The 20,066-nt window shown below is 39.5% G+C and overlaps 2 pseudogenes; both read left to right on the top strand.

Moving 5' to 3' along the window:
* Positions 1-12,163: 12,163 nt before the first annotated feature.
* On the top strand, positions 12,164-12,559 carry LOC149142937 (uncharacterized; annotated as a pseudogene).
* Positions 12,560-12,946: 387 nt separating this feature from the next.
* LOC149142936 (uncharacterized) lies at positions 12,947-13,483 on the top strand (annotated as a pseudogene).
* Positions 13,484-20,066: the final 6,583 nt, after the last annotated feature.

Below are 20,066 nucleotides of genomic sequence, written 5' to 3'. Positions count from 1 at the left end.
CATGGAAATGATAGTATTAAAGAAAATACTTGTTCAAGACCTTGACTGGACCCCTATTAGCCATGACAGGAATTTCATCAAACATATTGCAAATGTGTAATCTACAGGTGTAATTCACAGTTCTTAGTATAGGGGTCTCATACTTAGCTAAGAATCGCTAAGAACCATTGATGCCTCAATGGATCAACTTCCATTCCATCAATTAGGTCATAGATACATTGACCATTCAATTATAAGTAAAAGGATGATGAGAGCCACACATGGCTGTTGTCATAAAACACATACGTAACCAAAATAATAGCAGCAAAAAATACTCATGAAATTACAGTCATATAAACCACATATAATCCATCAAAATGCTCATAGAAATACAAGGATAAATAACCATTCATTACTCCAAACCTAGGATGGGACTTCCATGTTCCAACTGATCGTAGAATGGCTAGGCCAAATCTCTCTTCATCCATTCACCCTCGTGCCATATTCCAAGCATGAATGTGGGATCTCATAGAACACGTCAATAAAAAATCATCCAAGGCTTCCAGAGGCCATCCACCTCAACCCTGATGTGATTCCACCTCACGATCGGACATCACAAAACCGTCATCAGATTGGTCTCCATCCAAGCCTTCCAAGGCTTCCAGAGCGTTTGTTCCAACCATGGCTTCTAGGACTAGTAACTCAACTCACAACTGCCACTGGGCTTCCAAAGCATTTGTCCAAGCAAGGTTTCTAGGACTAGTAACTCAACCCAAGATGTTACAGGGATTCCATAATGTTTTTCCAACCAGGGCTTCCAGGAACTAATAACTCAACCCAAATTAATGAAACATGAGAACCAACCAAAAATTAATAATGAATGTAAAACCACAATCACCATGGCTATCCGGGAAATGGAAAGGCTATGCAATCCATTGTCAACCCAGGAAATCCTCCATGCCAATGACATATCACAATCAAGAAACCACATGAAAGTGCCATGCATGCCAAAAATAGCGAAGAAGTCATACATTTAACTCGTTACCTGCAAGAAAATTTGATGTAGTTGTTGATCCCAATGCCTCCTTGTGCTTTCCTACTTTTCCTTTTCTTTCTTTCTCCAAGAATCCAAGTATGCCACACCCTCCAAGGGTGCTCCAAGAAAACTCTAAGTATCCAAGAGTATGAGAGAGAGAATAATGAGAGAGAGATCCAACACTGAACTGACAAAAGGTTACCAACTGATCCTCAGAAGCCTTTTTATGGATGAGGCCTCTATTTTCTTCATTTTCCATTATTTTCCTTCATTTTCCTCCTCACATGAAACCTGTGACCTTTCACCTCCTTTTTCTCCTAATTTCCATTATTTTCATAAATAAATGTGCCAAAAATGCCATTTTGTCTTTTCAAAGCCTTAGCCATTGCATTTGCTAATTTCCTTAGCCATAAACAACCAATTGAACACCCCCTAGGATGTCTTGCCCAACATTCAACTTGGAATAAGTGTCCCATTGACCGTGGTTATTTTTTAAACTTTTATTACATGGAATGTTCACTAGGGCTGTTACAAAGGCACATGGTGGCTCATGTGATTGCGGGTGTGAGAATGGAGAGGGGCTAGCCCATGGTCACCAGTGCATCATAAGTCCAAGGGCGCACGCCAGAGCTAAGGGCTGGATAGAGCCTGTAATCTTCAACCCCCTATGTGGTCTTATGGTCGTCATGTGACAAGATAAATTAGGACTCGAGGCTTAATGGGGAATTTAACCATCCTACAAATTTGCCCACCGAATGGAAATGTAGGCTAGGTTTGCGTCGGTTCTGTGTTGGGGTGAACAAGATAGGTTTAGGCTGAATTGGAGGATGATTAGCATTAGAATTTGGGAAAATGAAGAAACGATCATATTTTTCTCAATGTTTGGCCAAATGAGGTGCAGAAAGAACCACAATGGGAGTTTTTGATAATACCGGATCCATCTGAGACATCAATTATGCTATTTGAGTTGTGTAAATCATGTAAACACACTTTTGATATTTTTTAATGAAAGAGGCCCTGCATTAGAAGCTGGACCAGGAGATGTAGCACAAGAGAGGGGTGAACTCCTTTATCATTCTTTATGTTATGTGTTTCAGATATGCTTATTTGTCTTTGTTTGGCTATAAAATTTGGTTGAAAATTACTTGGTTATATGTTTAGTAAATTGATCCTCTACCAAAGACACATATAATTTTAACTTGAAAATTGGTAACAATATTCAAGTTTACACATTCAAATCATTTTGGTATCAAAGCACGAGGTTTTTGTGAAGATTTGATTTGTTTGAAAGTGTATTTATGATGCTTACAAGGTTGAAGCTCAAAAGAGGAGAAGGAGAACTTGTGGAGCCAAGATCTCAAATTCTTTCGAGGAGAAAAAACACACCTCAAGCTTCAATAGTCATGGCATATGAAGAGGGTCCTGAAGGGATGCCGTAAGATGAGAAAACTTTCAGAAAATAATTCTTTGATATGTTTGAGATAGTTAAGGTTTTGTATGAGGATAGGAATTCCATATTTTATGGAGAGAGATCAAAGCCTCCAAAAGGATATGGAGGAAAAGAAGACAAGCCTTCAAAAGGGAATGGAGAGAATGGTGACAAACCACCACCTTCACCTCCATTATCATCCTCATCCTCATCTTCATGCTTATCTTCAACTTCTTCTACCCTTTCAAAAACACATCCAAATTCCCCAAGGGCTCATGGTAAAAATCCTTTGCTTAAGATTGACATTAAGTTTGAATTGCCTATTAACGTTTGTGGTAGAATGTTTGGTTTGCCAACAAAATAAAGTTGAAACAATTAAAACCCCAGGTCTATTACAACCTTTTTCCATTCCAAGTCAACATTGGGAGGAGGTTTCAATGGATTTTATCACAGGTTTACCCAAGTCCAAAGGAAAGAGTGTCATCATGGTGGTAGTTGATAGACTTACCAAGTATGCACACTTTTTTGCATTATCTCATCCCTTTAGAGCCAGTACAATTGCTACTGCATTTATGGAAACAATTTAAAAGCTACATGGAAACCCAAAGATTATTGTAAGTGACAGAGATCCCATTTTCACTGGAAATTTTTGGACATAATTATTTTCTTGTCTGGGTACTCAATTAGCTCATAGCTCATCTTATAATCCTCAATCTGATGGGAAAACTGAGATAGTGAACAAATGCTTAGAAGGATATATTCGTTGCTTTATATTTGATAAACAGACACAATGGGTAAAATGGTTGCCTCTGATTGAATGGTGGTATAACACTTCCTTCCATACTGCAACAAAAATGACCCCATTTATGGAACTTTATGGATATCATCCACCGCCGATCATATTATAATTAAGAGAAAATTTAAAGGTTCAAGCAATGGAAGATCACATCAAGCATCAACAACAAGTTCTCCAACTCTTAAAGGATAGCCTCACTTTGGCATAGAATAGAATGAAACAATATGCAGATCAAAATCACAGTGAAAGAAGTGTTGATGTAGGTGATCGGGTATTTCTACGACTACAACCATAAAAACAAATGTCCCTCAAGAAAGCTAAGAAGGAGAATAAATTATCCCCAAAGTATTATGGTCCCTACAAGGTGTTGCAAAAGACTGGTACTATGGCATACAAATTGGAGCTTCCTGCAACTTCCCGAGTGCACTTAGTTTTCCATGTTTCATTTTTAAAGAAGGTTATAGGTGACAAGCTCCCAGTTCAAACAATATTGCCAGAACTTGACGAGGAAGGAAAAATCATATTGGAACCTGAAGTAGTCATAGAAACAAGAACTCGAAAACTATGAAATTGATCAATTTCAGAGTATCTCATCAAGTAGAAGAACTTATCCGCTGAAGATTCCACATGGGAGGATGATAATTTTATACGTAAGCATCCAGAACTACTCAAGCATTGAGGACAACACTTTTCTGAAGGAGAGGGGCATATTAGGTCCCTATAATACTAGTTTATTCCCTTATTATTATTGTCATTGTAGCCCCTTATTATTATTGTGGTGCCCATGTTGTCCCCATATTGTTATTATTGTCCCCCATAGAAGCCCACTATTGTTATTGTTGTGCCCTTACATTATTATTGTTATGTCGACTATGATTATATTGTGACCCCTTAGACTCCTATATATAAAAAGGAGATCTTGTCATTTGTATCATCAAAGAATTGTTCATTTGTGTAATGTAAAGGAGGTCTCCCCCTCGAAGAGGTTGATTTTGAAGTCGTTGATCTATCTTTTCTTATATTTTGTGAGCTAGTTGCATAAAAAGAGATAATAACAGAGAGATTAGATAATTGGATTCATCAGATTGAAGTGTATTGTATGATACAAAGAATCAAAGATGATGAAACCAATATTCAACTTGCTTCTCTTAGATTGGAAGATGCAACACTAATTTGGTGGGAAGCCAAAACTCAAGAGGACATGAACAAACATGCTAAGGTTTTATCCTCTTGGAATGATTTTTTTGTTGCAATAAGAAGGCAATTTTATCCATTAGAATACATGTAGAAAGCTATTATGGATTGGAAAAACTTTAGGTAAGCTCAAGGGAAAAATGTGCAATCTTATACTCAAGAATTTAGGAAAAGAGCTTTGAATTTGGGTATAGATTTTTCCTCACAAGATACTTTACTCAAGTACATTGGAGGATTCCATAGTTATTTGAGACATACCATACTCATGTTTAACCCTACAAAACTAGATGAAGTTTGTGTTTAGGAAACTCATTTAGATGCAAGAGGGAAACATGTTTATGAAGAAATTAGCGAGGGTTCCTTTGAGTCTAGAGAAAAAGGAAAGGGTAAGTTTAAAGAAAAAGAAAAGAAGAATTCTGCCATCAAGACGAAGAAAGAAAATATCACATGTAAACGTTGTTCCAAAGAGGGCCATGATGAAGATCTTCATCCAAAAATGAGACCCAAAACATTTAAGAACAAGGAGAAAGAGAAGACAACTGCAACCACACAACAAGATTTAGGTTTAGATTCTGGAGATGAAACAAAGATTACTATCATGGGTCTGAAAGGTAAGGTCATTTCAAGTACTAGTTCTTCAAATTGTCTCAATGAAACTCAAGATGAAAAACAAGAATAGAGATTTTCCACATTAGAGTTATTTCAAAACATACCAAGATAGATACATTGTTTGATAGCGGTTCACAAGAAAATCTTATCTCAAGAGACATTGTCAAGAATTTGAATTTAGAAACCATGTCTCATCCTAAACCTCCTCTAGGTTGGATATGTGACAATGTAAAATTGCATGTGACAAAAATATGTAAATTGAACTTTGCAATCATTGTAAACTTTTTAGATGAGGTAGAGCTTGATGTAATTCCAGTTGATATATGTGGAATTATTTTGGAAAGTTGATGTAGGTGGATATTGGTGGCCACGTGCCTATTCCACTTGTATCTCCATTCGGTTTCTTATGTTTCCTGGTTTATTTCAACATTTACTATTTTTAGCATTTTTTCGGGTCCTGAACTTCCATAGCAGTTTTGACCTCCTAAACGACCTTTTTTTTAGGTCTGTTGTAGGCCCATAATTGTAGGCAGACACAAATCCTATAGTACTCGGAGAGACCTTTCCAACAAGGTACCGAACATGCCAAATGGAGATAATATGACCAAGTTACAACCTGGGAAGTTGGTTTCCCAACTAACCACAACTGGGCCCACAAAATCTTGGTGTTACATCTCCTGGTGTTAGGGTTTTGGTTGTTTAGGGTTTTCTCTTGTTGTTCAATAATAAATATGCCATTGAGCTTCATTGTAACATAGTTTAGAGGCATGTAGCCACCACATCTCTTCTCAGAGATGAGCTACCATCGCCCAAGAAAGTTTATCTCTATTCTGTTTGTAAGCATATTTCAATATTATGATATTAATGAAATGAAGTTTTATTTCTATTGCATCTCTGTGTTTATGCTTGTATTTGTAATTTGTTGTGTTTGTGTTTAAGTTCAGATCAATGGTATCAGAGGGGTCTTCTCTTTCTCTATTTTTCTTTGCATGTCCCCATTGAGGTTAGGGTATAAGGACTTAGGGCTTGATCTGGTTGAACCTTTTCAAGATTAGCCTCGCAAGCCCCGACGAACTCCCATGGTAGAAGAAAAGAAAGATGAGGGGGTAGGAGATCCTATCAAAATATTGCTCGAGAAATCCCTCAAGCAATAGAGGAACGCGATGATGGATAACTTTTCCTAGATCCTTCGACGACTACCCACAGGCGACACATATTCATCCAACAACCACTCTGGAGGTGCCACACCTTTTAAGGTACCATTTAACTTTGACATTCCCATATTTGAGGGCTAGATAAATGCAGACTCAGTAGATAAATGGTTGAATCTATTGGAAGGATATATTTTAGTTCATGACTTTTCCTACCAAGAAAAGATTACCTTTTCACTTCTTAAAGATGTCCCACACATCAAGGACTGGTGGGAAACCTACTGTGAAAAAAAGGACGAGAGGGAATCCTCACTATTTTCAGTCGCACCCACTTGGCATTCTTTCCGAGATGCCATCAAGGAACAATATTACCCTGTCGAGAGCTATGAAGGTAAATACATAAACTGGACCATGCTACGACAGGAAAGGAACTAAGATGTGCTAGAGTTCACAAATGTTTTCCATAGCCTCCACAAAAAATTGGGTATCAATGATTTGGAGCAACATTTGGTACTCAAGTACTATGCTTGCCTACACAAGTACATCCAAGATGAGATGGATTTCCTAGACATCTCCTCACTTAGCACGGAATACTGATACGCAGTCAAGATTGAGGAGAAGTTTAAAGAGAAGAAGCGAGACTTTGGATCTGCAAATCTGAAGCAAGGAAAAGGTGCCACCAAACCATAGAGCAAAGGCCAAATCCAAGGTGGGGTGACGCAGGTCAAACTACCGAAGCCGCAAGCAAAGAAAAATACTACGAAGATAAAGAAGGACATAGGAAAATGGTGTGAGTTCCATAAGAGCTCCACTCACAACAAAAGTGAGTGTCAGTCCAAGTAGTCACTAGTGTCCGAGCTGAAGGCTTCCGATTCAGATGCATGTTTCGCCTCTATGTTAGAACCCAACAAGGGGAATGACAAAGGGAAGCAGATCATTAATGCAGAGCCTAGTTCCACCATGGCCACCACTAAGATCCAGAAGAATGAGCCTGAAGATATAGAGGAGGGGGAACGCCTCTTCCACTCATAGATGTGTGTGAAGGGTTCTCTGCTGCAGTTCATTGTCAACAACGAGAGCTAAAGCAACTCATTTCAGCAGAGTTCGTGAAGCAGCTGGGCCTACTGATGACAACACATCCACATTCATACACCATCAGGTGGCTTTTCTAAGGAAGAGATCTCCACATCGGCCAATAGTGTTGTATTCCCTACAACACCAAGCCCTTCACAAATGAGGTGTTGTGTGATGTTGCTCCTCCCAAATTTTTTGATGTATTATTAGGACAACCATACTTGTGGAAGCGACATGTTGTATATGAGTCTAGACCTTGCTCTGTGATTATTACTTTGGGCAATAAGTTGTACATGATAATAGAGGTAACCTCACCTACCACCATCTCTTTGATAACTGCAAAGTAATGTAGTAGGATCATTTCCCAGACTATGAAAATTGTTTTCCTTATGATTCGCCCTTAAGAAAAGAAGAAGGTTGTGGCCACTGCTTCTAGATAGGGCTCCTCCACACAACAACAATAGATGGACAAGGTTGTGGAGGAGTACAAGGACATTTTCACCTCACCTACAAGGGTACCTCTTCCTTGTCAGGTCAAGAACTCCATTGATCTGACACTGGGAATGCCACTAGCCAATGGTCCAATCTATCGACGCTCTTTTCTAGAGAATGATGCGATTAAGAGGAAGATTTAGGGGCTGTTGTAAAAAGGGAAAATCAGGCCAAGCTCATCACCCCATAGGAGCCTGATTGTATTGGTATAGAAGAAGGATGGGACCTAGAGACTCCGTATTGACTATCGGGCACTAAACAAGATCACTATCCAGAATTAGTACCCAATCCCATAGATTGATGACCTTCTCGACCAACTCAAGGGGGGAAAATATTTCAGCAAGATTGACTTGAAGTCTGGTTATCACCAGGTGCCTATCGAACCCTCAAATGTGTGGAATACTACCTTCAAATCCAAGGAGGGCATATTCGAATGGTTGGTCATGTCTTTCGAGTTGAAAAATTCCCCTGCAACCTTCATGAGATTGATAGACAACATCTTGCAACCTTTCACCAATGTATTCGTTGTGGTGTATTTATATGACATCTTGATCGTTAGCCAGAGTTGGGAAGAGCACCTGTACCATATTCGACAGGTCTTTCAAACCCTATGACAACACAAGTTGCTTGCCAATTTGGATAAATGCACTTTTGGCATGACCCAGGTTCAATATATGGGGTACATCATTGATGAGAAGGGTGTGCATGTGGACCTAGTTACGATACAAGTCATTCAAGATTGGCCAGCCCCAACCACTCTAATAGAGCTCCACAACTTTCTGGGTCTTGCCAATTTCTACTGCAGGTTCATGTTGGGGTTCTCTCATATCACTTGGCCTTTAAGTCAAGTCACCAAGGGCAGAGTGAAAGCAAATATTTTTGGGTTTGAAACCCAACAGAAGGTGTTTTCCAAGTTGAAGCATCACCTCTACTCTACACCAGTGCTCACATTACCAAACCTGCAACAACCATTTGAGATTGAGACAGACACCTCCGACTATGCTATTGGTGCAGTTCTTACTCAGCAAGGGCATCTAGTGTCTTACCACAATGAGACACTTTCAGACATAGTCTGAAAGTATCTCACTTATGACAAAGAAATTTATTCCATTGTGCAAGCCTACCATCAATGGAAGCATTACATTCTGGGTAAGGAAATGGTCATCCACACAGACCACTGACCCCTGTAGTTCATACAGACACAAGGGAAGTTGCAGAACGATCACCATCATAAATGGTCCACCTACCTGAAACAATTCCATTTGAAAATTAAGTACAAGAAGGGAAACACCAATAATGTTGCAGACTACCTCATCCGACCGCCAGTCATGGCACTGATCACTATGCTGGACTCCTGTGGGAACGACACTTTAGGGTGTCCGCATCTTTACTAGAGTGATCTAGAATTTGACATCACATACCAGACACTCCCGGAAGGGAAGAAAGTTTTAAATTTTCACCTTCAAGATGCACTATTATGCCACCTGGGACACATATGTGTTCCTTCAAGTGAACGTGCCATGATGATGTAGGAGGTGCACTACAATCGGTTCACTGGACATTTCAGAGCAGAGAAAACATTAGTGATATTGCAGAATTATTTTTATTGTCTGAAACTTCATCGGGATGTTGGGAAGTACATTAGATCCTACACCGCCTATGCCATTTCCAAACTAAACATCAAGACGCAAGGCTTATATACTCCTCTACCTACTCCTAGTCGACCTTGCGAATCTATCTCCATGGATCACATGTCGGGCCTTCCTTCTACTGAGAAGGGAAATGACTACATTTTCATGGCCATCGACAAATTCTCTAAGATGGCTATCATGCAACCTGTAAGATGAGTATCACAACAAAGGCCACTGCTAAGATCTTCTTTGAGTGAGTGTGGGTACACTTTGGGATCCCATAGTCCATTATCTCAGATCGGGATAGTAGATTCTTGAGTATGTTTTGGTCAAGTCTCTTGTCGACACTGGATACAAAAATTACGAAGTCCATGACTTTCCATCACCAAACTGATGGCCAAAGAGAGGTTGTCAATAGGATGATTGTACACATTCTACACATGTACAACTCGAAGCATCCACGCACATGGGATGAAAGTATCCCCTATGTACAACACAACTACAACAGAGCTCTCCACATCTCAATGGGCCACAAACCTTTTCAGTTAAGGCTGGGATTTCAGCCATTATGTGCCATTGATGTGGCCATACCATTTGTAGCCACTCAGGAAGATTTAGCTCACATACAATCTGAAGCCAATAGGGCTAATAGCTTCATTAAGCACATTCAACACATTCTCCAGCAAGTCCATCACATATTAGACAGAGCCAATGCTAAATACAAGCAATTCCATGATCAACATTGAGTGTTGCACAAGTTCCATGTGGGTAACAAAGTTTGGCTACATTTGTAGAAGGAGCCCCTCGTTGGACCCCACCATAAGATTCAGCCACTCCCATATGGGCCATACACAATCACTAAGGTTGTCTATGACAATGCCTTCAATTTCAACATCCCATCGTTCCTTGGTCTGCACCCAGTGTTCAATGTAGACCGCCTTCGGCCATACTTTCCACCATTGTTGGATACATCTAACACTGCAGAACAACTCACACCAACAGAGCTCAACCTAGACTAGATGGAACAAGACACAATTGATCAGCTCATGGACACGCAGATCAAGAGTGCTCACTAACAGAGGATCTAACTATATCTAGGTTTCAAAGCATGCCAACTCCTTCACTATGGAAAGTGGTTCACCAAGGACTAGGTTCAACAGAAATTTCCTCACCTCGTGGAGGCTCTGCACGCAATGGGAACCACTGATTCCTAAGGGGGGAGGAATCATCTAGGTGGATATTGGTGGCCACCCACCTATTCCAACTATACCTCCAATTGGTTTCATTTGTTTCCTTATTTATTTCAGCATTTACTATTTTTAGCAGTTTTTCGGGTCCTGAACTTTCGGAGCAGTTTTGACCCCCTAAACGGCATTTTTTTTAGGTCTAGTGTAGGCCCATAACAATAGGCAAGAGATATCGCAAATCTTGTAGTACATAGAGATACCTTTCCAACAATGTATCGTGCTAGACTCCGCCTTGTCAGAATCAAATTCACCAAAGTTCATTTCTCCTCATTTGCAGTCATTGATGTTACTGTGGTTCAGAAAAGAGTCATTTCAGAGTCAAGGTCTTATAATTGGTCTTTAAACATGTCGAATGATGCCTGCAGGCTAGAGGAAGGTTCAGTGAGTTTCTATTTCAAGATGGTTATCGACAATAATGCGAGATTGATTCTTCTTCAAAACCCTGTTTTGAAGAAGAAATCATCAAATGTGTTTTTGTAAGTAATATGTAACATGTCGAAATGTTTTAAATTCTACAATGGCAGCCCTGTTTCGTTTTTAGCAGCGCCACCATCCCTGCAAGCAGACAAAGAAATCAGGAGTTATTTTATTTCAATGTTTGAGATATATTCAGAACGAGGAAGAGGAGAAAAAATCATTGATCTATTTCAAGATGGCGTAGAGTTGAGCTTACAACAATGCAACATTAAGGTGCTACAAGAGGTTTCAATTGCAAGCATGGAAGGGGCTGAAACCTTTTTTTTTCTCTCTCAAGTGCAGCATATAACCTTAGAAAAGACCAAGGAAGAGATAGTGACCCGCCAGATGACAAGCAACTGCAAAATTCTGTGAAGGAAGTCAAGATTAGGAAGGAGGACATGGTGGTTGATAATAATCACCTTCTTAAACACAAGAAGCATTACACTTTTGGATGGTAGTCAAAAAACTGTCACTAAAATGAGAGAAGACATGGAGAGAGAAGAAACTACAGGAGTTGCAGACGAAGAAGAAATAAATCAGATTAGTGAAGTTAAAGTTGGCATTGACAAGAAAAGACAGACATACAAACAGGACACAGATTTTTCTTCTCAAGGATGAAGCATATGTATACAAAGGACAAGCGGCAAGTGCCAAAGGAGGCTTGTAAATGGACATTTAAGACTGCTCTCTCTGCGTACTGTCATATACTTCGTTTTAGGTGATTTCGTTTATCACCTCTTCAAGGATGGAATGGATGGAATCATGTGGTATTTTGTTTAGAACGGTCTGGAGTTTGTTCTCTGTTTCAGGTTTTAGTTCTCCTCTTTGTCACTTGGTTTCACAGAATAGGAGGAATTGTGCTTATCAGGTTCAGCTTTCGAATCAGATCTATGCTGTGGAAACTGGTTGGTTGGCTTGGGTATGAATCAGTGGCCAACTCTCATGGCCATTCTAAGCACTGTGCAATGTGTGAGAATTCAAACTTGCATAGAGGAATCTGGAGGTGTGAGATGCATGATGGTGTTGTCCATGAGTGGTTTTCTCTGTATATTTGGAAATGGGAAGGATGGAGGAAAGAATGGGAAAGAAAGAATGCATGGAAGCACATGCTCTGCTAAAGAAACACGGTTTTGATGTGAGTTCTTATGGGACGGGAGCTCATGTGAAATTTCCTGGTCCAGCAATAAGGGAGCCGAACGTATATGACTTTGGCACTCCTTACAGAAGAATGTTTGATGATCTAAAGCATAAAGATCCTGAATTATATAAAAGAAATGGTCTTCTCCAAATGCTAAAACGAAATCTGAATGTGAAAATGGCACCACAGTGCTGTCAGGAAAATTCTGTTGATGGTCCATTTGATGTCGTTTTCACTTTTGAGGAGAGGATGGATGCCTTCACATCTTTGAATGGCTTAGCTTGCAAGTTTTACTGTATCACCCAATGCCTACAGTTCATTTAGAGACTTAGATTTCTGCCTGGACTCAGTTTTTTGGCTTCAACGACAAAATGATGGCTCTGCAAGCTACTTTAGCGCGTGATCAAGTCTAATTCAGGTTTGTAACAACTGGGCGTCAGCTGGCACGGAATTTAGAAGCGCAGTCACTGAATGACCTTGGTTTTTCCAAGAGATATGTCCGGTGCCTACAGATATCTGAGGTTGTGAAACAACATGAAGGATTTGATTGATTTTAGTCGGGAACATAATATGGGGCCAATTGCAAGTTTAAACAATTTCCCTCGTCAGACTTCTTCTAACCTGCAAAGTCAGCAGATGCAGCAAGGAGATCCTGTTGGAAACATTCAAGGATTAGTTTCAGACCATAACAGTGTAAAAAAAAAGAATCCGATGCATGGTAATATGAACAATCATCTAAAAAATTATGTTAGTGGAATTGTTAATAATTCTTCTCACAATGCTACAGCCCTGAACAACTATCAAAATCTCTTGCGCCAAAATTCAATGACATCTTGTTCCTTTGGTGGCTCAACGCAAACACCACCATGCAATTCTTTACAAAGCCCATCTCACTCTATTCCATTTCAGGGTGGAGCTTTATCTTCAATGCCAGGAACCCTGCAAAATACCTCTCTTATTGGTTTGTCCAATTCTATTCAGCAGAACTCTGTGGGTGGAAACCTGCTGCAGCAAACATATCCACAGTCATCCCAGGGCAATCAACCTTATCCACAGCAAGTAATACAGCAGTTGTTGCAAGAAATGATGAATAATGGAGGAACATCACAGCAGGCATTGGTTGGGTAAGGCTTAAACGGAAATGTTGGGAATATGCTTAATGGTTCGACTGGATCTGGGGGCCTGGGCATTGGTTCTGGTGCAGTGCGAAGTGGTGCTGACTTGAAGTTGCTTCAGAATTATGATTGAACATGCATGGCAATCCCTTAGGAAAAAGCGCACTACCGATTTCCAGTTGTTCCTCGATAACGGATTACTGCAAGATTTTCCTCCTCCATTGACAATTGCAACATTATCTTACAACCATGCAACCCTCTCCGAGCACAGTTGTCATCATGAGCTGGAATTGGCAGAATTTTAGTTTAAAGGCTATTATTATTAAAATCCGTTTTATTCAAATAACAAATGTAACGTGGCAGTCAGAGATCGAAAGGCTAATTTGAAATGAAGATATTCATCACAGCAGAAGAATAGGATTCGATCTCCTATTAAGGGCTTCAGTTAAATCTCCAAGTGGATCTGCACTCCAATATTTGTCTCTTAATTGGCCATCAAAGGATTTCAAGGGAAACGTTGGTCTATTTCTTTTTAGAACAGAAAAATAGTTTTTTCTATTTCTGCAATTGCGCCCTTATTGTTGGGTCGATCTGTTTTCTTCTAGTATAGTTTATTTAATGTATTGAAAATTTTTGTGTAAAGGAGGGGAGAGAGTTCTGAGAGGTGTGTGGAGGAGAACAGAGAGCTTTATTGTACAGTTGTTTGACAGAGATTAATTGAAGAGTACAGCTCTAATTTATAAGATTCCTGTGGTTTGAAATTTGGCATATGTTTTCTCTGTTTCATATGTATCTTGTAATGTTTTTCATTTCATTCATAAATCGTTTTCAATTTGAATGTTTCTGAGTGATAAGGGTAAAATTCAGCTTATTGCTTTGCCTTGGAGAAGCATTCATGTTTTGTGTTTCTTCCTCTGTCTGAAAGGGATTCATACATTAATGCCCCTTTCAGCTTTCTTAACAATCCTTCCATTTCATATAATTTCAGTTTGGATGCTTAAGCTCTTGCCTACCTTGCCTTATGGAGTAAACTGTGCCTTTGATTAAATCTCTGCTCTTGCTGTCTTTGCCCCATGCAGCCCAGAAAACCCCATCATTCATTAAAACCCCTTTTCCTATCAATTTACTAGCCTAAAATCAGTTCCCATTCTAGAGTCATCTCGCACCCTATTGCTCATTTTATTGAGATTGATTGGAGAGAGCCCTCTCCTGTCCTCGTAGGGCTAGCTACGAGGCTGAGCTTGGTTTGATGTTGCCTTGAGTTTTTCCTTCCTCAGCCTGAGGCAGATTCGAGCGCTAACATATCGTATGCGCCAAACAGAGATAATATGACCGAGTTACGAACCTAGGAATTTGGTTGCCCAACTAACCCCAACGGGGCCCACAAACTCTTGGCGTTACATCTCCTGGGGTTAGGGTTTTGGTTGATTAGGGTTTTCTCTTGTTGTTCAATAATAAATAGGCCCTTGAGCCTCATTGTAACATAGTTTAGAGGCATGTAGCTGCCACATCTCTTCTCATAGATAAGCTACCATCGCTAGAGATAATTTATTTCCATTATGTTTGTAAGAATATTTCAGTATTCTGATATTAATGAAATGAATGTTATTTATGCTGCATCTTTTTATTTATTATTATATCTATAATTTGTTGTGTTCATGTTTAAGTTTGGATCCGAAGTCCATATATTTATGATAGGAGAGCTATTTTTCATCACCATGAGAACAAATATCATTTGTTCAAGAATGGGATTGAGTACATTGTTAGGGCACACATCAATAAGATAAATATATCTCTTGTAAATGTGGGACAAATGAAGAGGATTGTTAATGCTAGTGAGAACTTTACGTTGTTAATGAACAAACATGAAGATATTGAATAATTTAAAGCCTTTCAAGCATATGAATGAAGTTTGAAATTTGATTTCATTAAGGTTTCTAATTCATGTGATAAGATGTTTCGGGAGTCTAACATGTTGCCTCCAAAAAGAGGTAAACAAAATGAAGTGAATTTGCAGAAGGATGCATCATTGTTGAACATTGGTGTGAATAATATGCTAGTGTTAGAGAGTGAAAGAGTCAAAAAACAAATGCAAAAGAAATTTGACAAAGAGGACATTGGTTCTAAAATTTCTTCTTGTGGGTTTCATAATATTTTGGCTTTGAAGAAGGATGGTGCATGGCGATGGCGATCACATTTTGTCAAGGGTAGAGCCAAGTACAAGGCTAGATATGGTAAGCATTGTCATGCCAATAATTTTCAAGGTGAAAGGAACTTGAAATTGTTCAAGGTTTTATTGATTAAAGACCAAGGAGGGAATATGCATATTCCTTCAAAGGCAATTTTTTGTTCTGCATATCTTGAAAAATTGTAGAAAGATGTCATTGTTGATAGAAAGTCTAGGACTCCAAAATAAAGGAAAGTGATGTGCTTTCATGAAAATATCAAAGCAACAAATTCAAGAAAAGTTCAGTGGACTAAGACTGGAAGGGTGAGGGAGTAGTGCCCTCATCTATTTGTTGACTGATAAAGAGCTTTTGGATTCCAAAATCTTCCAATGGGGAGGAATGATTTGGTGGATCAAGGAAGTGCTCAAAATTGAAAGTGCTCGGATTGGCTCAAAAATAGTGCCAAAGCGTAGATCTCATTTCCATGAATCCAACGCAACTCATTTCACTCAAATCTAACATCGGATGCTCCCAGAATCTTCCACTAACTCCTCCATTTTGGTTCTTAACCTATATAGTTGATAACTTCTATTTAAATTTTGTTAAGAACATAATTTGGGGGATGGGGCCACGTTAAGCCCTAGCCCTTGGCCACCCTAGCCCGACAGGACCATGAGTGGAGGGCCAAGGGCTAGGGACTAGCCCATCCCACAAACCATGGACATAGCAACATAACCCAAATGAGAAGGAGCTAAGACTAGAGGCTAATAGGAAGAGGGTCCAACCCACAGGGGGCTAGCCCCAAGGCACATGGTGCTTCATTTGACTGCGGGCACGGGAATGTTGAGGGGCCAGCCCAGGAGGGGTCTAGCCCATTGTGACTAGCGCAACATAAGACCAAGGGTGCATGCCAGAACTGGGGGCTAGACAGAGCCCAAAATCTCTGCCCCCTATGCGGTCTTATGGCTTCCATGTGACCGAAAAAATCCAGACTGGGGGCTTAGTGGTAGATTTAACTGTCCTACAAATGCACTCACCAAGCAGGAATGTAGGCCAAGTTTGTGTGTCAGATCCACGTTTGGGGTGCACAAGCAAGGTCTAGGCTGAATTGGAGGATGATTAGCAACAAAATTTGGGAAATGAAGAAACAATCATAATTTTCTAAATTTTGGCCAAATGAGGTGCAGAAAGAACCAAAATGGGGGGTTTTGACATTGATGGATCCATTGGAGACATCAGTTTGTCTATTTAAGCTATGTAAAGCATGTAAACATACTTTTTAAATTTTTTAACGAAAGAGGCCCTGCATTGGACGCTAGACCAGGAGATGTAGCCCAAGAGAGGGGTGAAATCCTTTATCATGATTTATGTTATGTGTTTCAGATATGCTTATTTGTCTCTGTTTGGATGTAAAATTTGGTCAAAAATTATTTTTTTATGTGTTTAGTAAATTGATCCTCTACCCAAAACACATATAATTTAACTTGCAAATTGTTAAAAATCTTCAAGTTTACACATTCAGATCAATTAGAAAGGAAAAGAAAGGGAAAGTTAAGAAATCCCAATCCAAAGCAAAATCTAGTCAAGGGGGCAAGAAGAAAGAATTTTTCAAAATCAAGTGCTTTCACTGTCATGAATTCAGGCGCTATGCCATGAAGTGTCCATACAAGAAGGCAAGCAAAAATACTACAGGAGGAGCAGTGGGTGAAGCTATGGATTCATAGTTTGAGCTTGATTTTACCCTCATTATATGCATGGCCATCACATCCTGTAATATCTTGATAGTGGTACCTCGTTCCATATGATAAGGAATATATATATATATATATATTAGTGATTTGGAGGAGAAGGATCTCTAGATGCACATTGATATGGGAGATGATGGAAGGTATAGCGTGATTGGGATTGGTACAACCACCTTTCAGAGGGAGTCTAGATCCAATCTCAGGCTCAAGGATGTGATGTTTGTTCTGGGTCTAAAGAATAATCTTGTCTCCATTACAGTTTTGGAAGACCATGGTTACGATGTGATCTTCAACAAAGGAAAGGCATTCATGAGACACATAGCCACGAGACAGGTGAAGCAGATCATGGTTAGTTTGAAGAACCTATACAAGATAGATGTGGAGGATTTTGTTGCATTGAGCACAAAGGCGGAGAAGGTGCAGAGCTGTGACGTTGGTGAACATTGGCATAGAAGACTTGGCCATTTGCATCATGGCCCTTTGAAGATCATGCAATAGATTACCACAGGCCTCCCAAAAGGGTCACTAGAGTAGTAGAAAAAATGAAAAGGGTGTACCTTGGGGAAGCACACAAAAGCCACTTTCCATGATTGGGACAACAGAGCACATGCAATCCTTGAAAGTATCCACTCTAATGTTTGTGGACATTTCTCAGCAACCTCCACTGCTAGGAACAAGTATTTTGTGATCTTTATTGATGGCTACTCGTGAAAGTGCTAGATATTATTCATGCGGAAGAAGGATGATAATTTCTCCAAGTTCTTAGAGTTCAAGGCACTAATGGAGAAAGAAATGGGCAAGAAGGTGAAGACTGTCAAGAGCGATAATGGATTTGAGTATGTGTTGAACAAGTTTAAAAATTTATATGCAAAAGAATGCATTCAACAAGAGTTGACAACACCCCACAACCCATAGAAAAATGGGGTGGCTGAGAGGAAGAACCGAAGCATTGTGGGAGAATCTCAGTTGAGTTTTCCTGACCAAATCCTACCTCTACAGTTGTGGGCTGAAGCATGCAACACAACGATCTATTTGTAGAACTAGAGTCCTCGTCAGATTCTTGGCATGATCACACAATAGGAGGCTTTGTCGGGGAGGAAGTTAGATGTGTCACACGTCAGGATCTTTGGAGCCTTTGTCTATTGCCATGCCTCTAGAGAATCAAGGAAGAAGCTAGAGCCGACAATAGAGTTGGGGGTATTTGTGGGTTACACAAAAACTCCCCACAACTATCGTGTGTATTTATCATCCCTCAGAATGAAAGTTGTACGGCGAGATGTCAAATTTGATGAAGATAAAACCATGTGGCACTCTCTTGAGAGGGAGCTTCAGATCTCACCAGAGGAGGAATTTTACCTCCAAAGGAGGAGCCTCAAGATGTTGTGGAGAAGCCACAATTTGAGGAGAAGAGAGTGGAAACAACCACTCAAGAAGAATCATCTAGATAAGGGAAGAAGAGAACCAGAGAAGTTGAGAGACTTGTGCAGGATGTGAGGGAGAATGTGGGTTCTCCTTCAAATCAACATAGGAAAATAAGGTCACTATATCAATACACTGGCTACATGGCTCTAATGACTAAGCTAGTAGAGACTGGGCCATCCTCTTTCAAGGAAGTAGTAGAGCAACCAGTATGGGTTGATGCAATGGTGGAGTATGAATCCATTGTGAAGAATAACATAAGGAAACATAAAAAAGTATAAGGCTAGATTTGTGGCCAAGGGGTACTCTCAGGTGGAGGGGATTAACTATGAGGAGACCTTTTCTCCTATAGCAAGGTACTCATCCTTCATATCAATCCTTGATTTTGGCTGCACATATTGGGTGGAAGATCCACCAGATGGATGTGAAAACTGCATTCATCAATGGAGTTATTGAGGAGGAAGTGTATATCGAGAAAACAAAAGGCTTCAAGAAACTTACAATATGCAATGTAAGTGGTTAATAGATTAATATAGGAAAATACATATAGTTTTGCATCTGAAAGGATATAGAGATAAGAAATATAGGAGAACCAAAGAAGTTTACTAGACCATCTCATGGATATATACTCTCTTTCTATTATATTAATATAAGGATAGCATTTTTTTCTTCTAAAAAATATTGTAATGCAAGTCATAGGGAAGTCCAAGGTCGAGAGATTGATTTTCTCTCAACAAGGAAGGAAATATGATCTCGAAGTCTATGACCAAGTTGTCTTCATCTCCTTCGCCCTTTATTACTTGTCCATTTATCTTTATCAATTCAATACCTACATACTTACATTCATGCGCATTATGGTATAGATCACTGGAAATTAATGATAATGTAGTTATATATCCACAAAAATAGTACATGATTACATTAAATAATAAATTAAAAAGACTTCTGATGGTATGAAATCCTACAAATTGTTAATTAATTCTATATAAATCACACCCTTATTTACTTGCACATCAACACCTTTCCATTTATGAAGCACAAGAACACAAGAAAGAGTGGAAAGCAAGCAGTCAGACAGTAGAAAGTGTGATTGATCAGTCCCCCATGAACCATCTTTTAATTTTTTTTTCAAAATCCATTCAACCATCTGGGGGAATTAAGGGCAAGCAGAGCCATCAATGAAAGGCACCCTAGTTACCCATGTTGTGTCATAAGAAGATGGAGTAATCATTGATTCTCCACCTCCAATCACAGGACTGAGCATCACCTTAATCTCATTAACAAGCGTCTCCACAAGTTATCTATAACTAGAATCTTGTTAAATTAACACAACCCATCAAGTAGTGATCATGATCAGCATTATAAAATATGTTTAATTCATTTG

This window comes from Pinus tabuliformis, chromosome X (assembly GCF_031772625.1).
Source record: "Pinus tabuliformis cultivar Carrire ecotype Pingquan chromosome X, CPIR1, whole genome shotgun sequence".
NCBI lineage: Eukaryota > Viridiplantae > Streptophyta > Pinopsida > Pinales > Pinaceae > Pinus > Pinus tabuliformis.
Note: the sequence above shows the minus strand (reverse complement) of the source record. Positions and strands in the feature narration are given on the sequence as shown.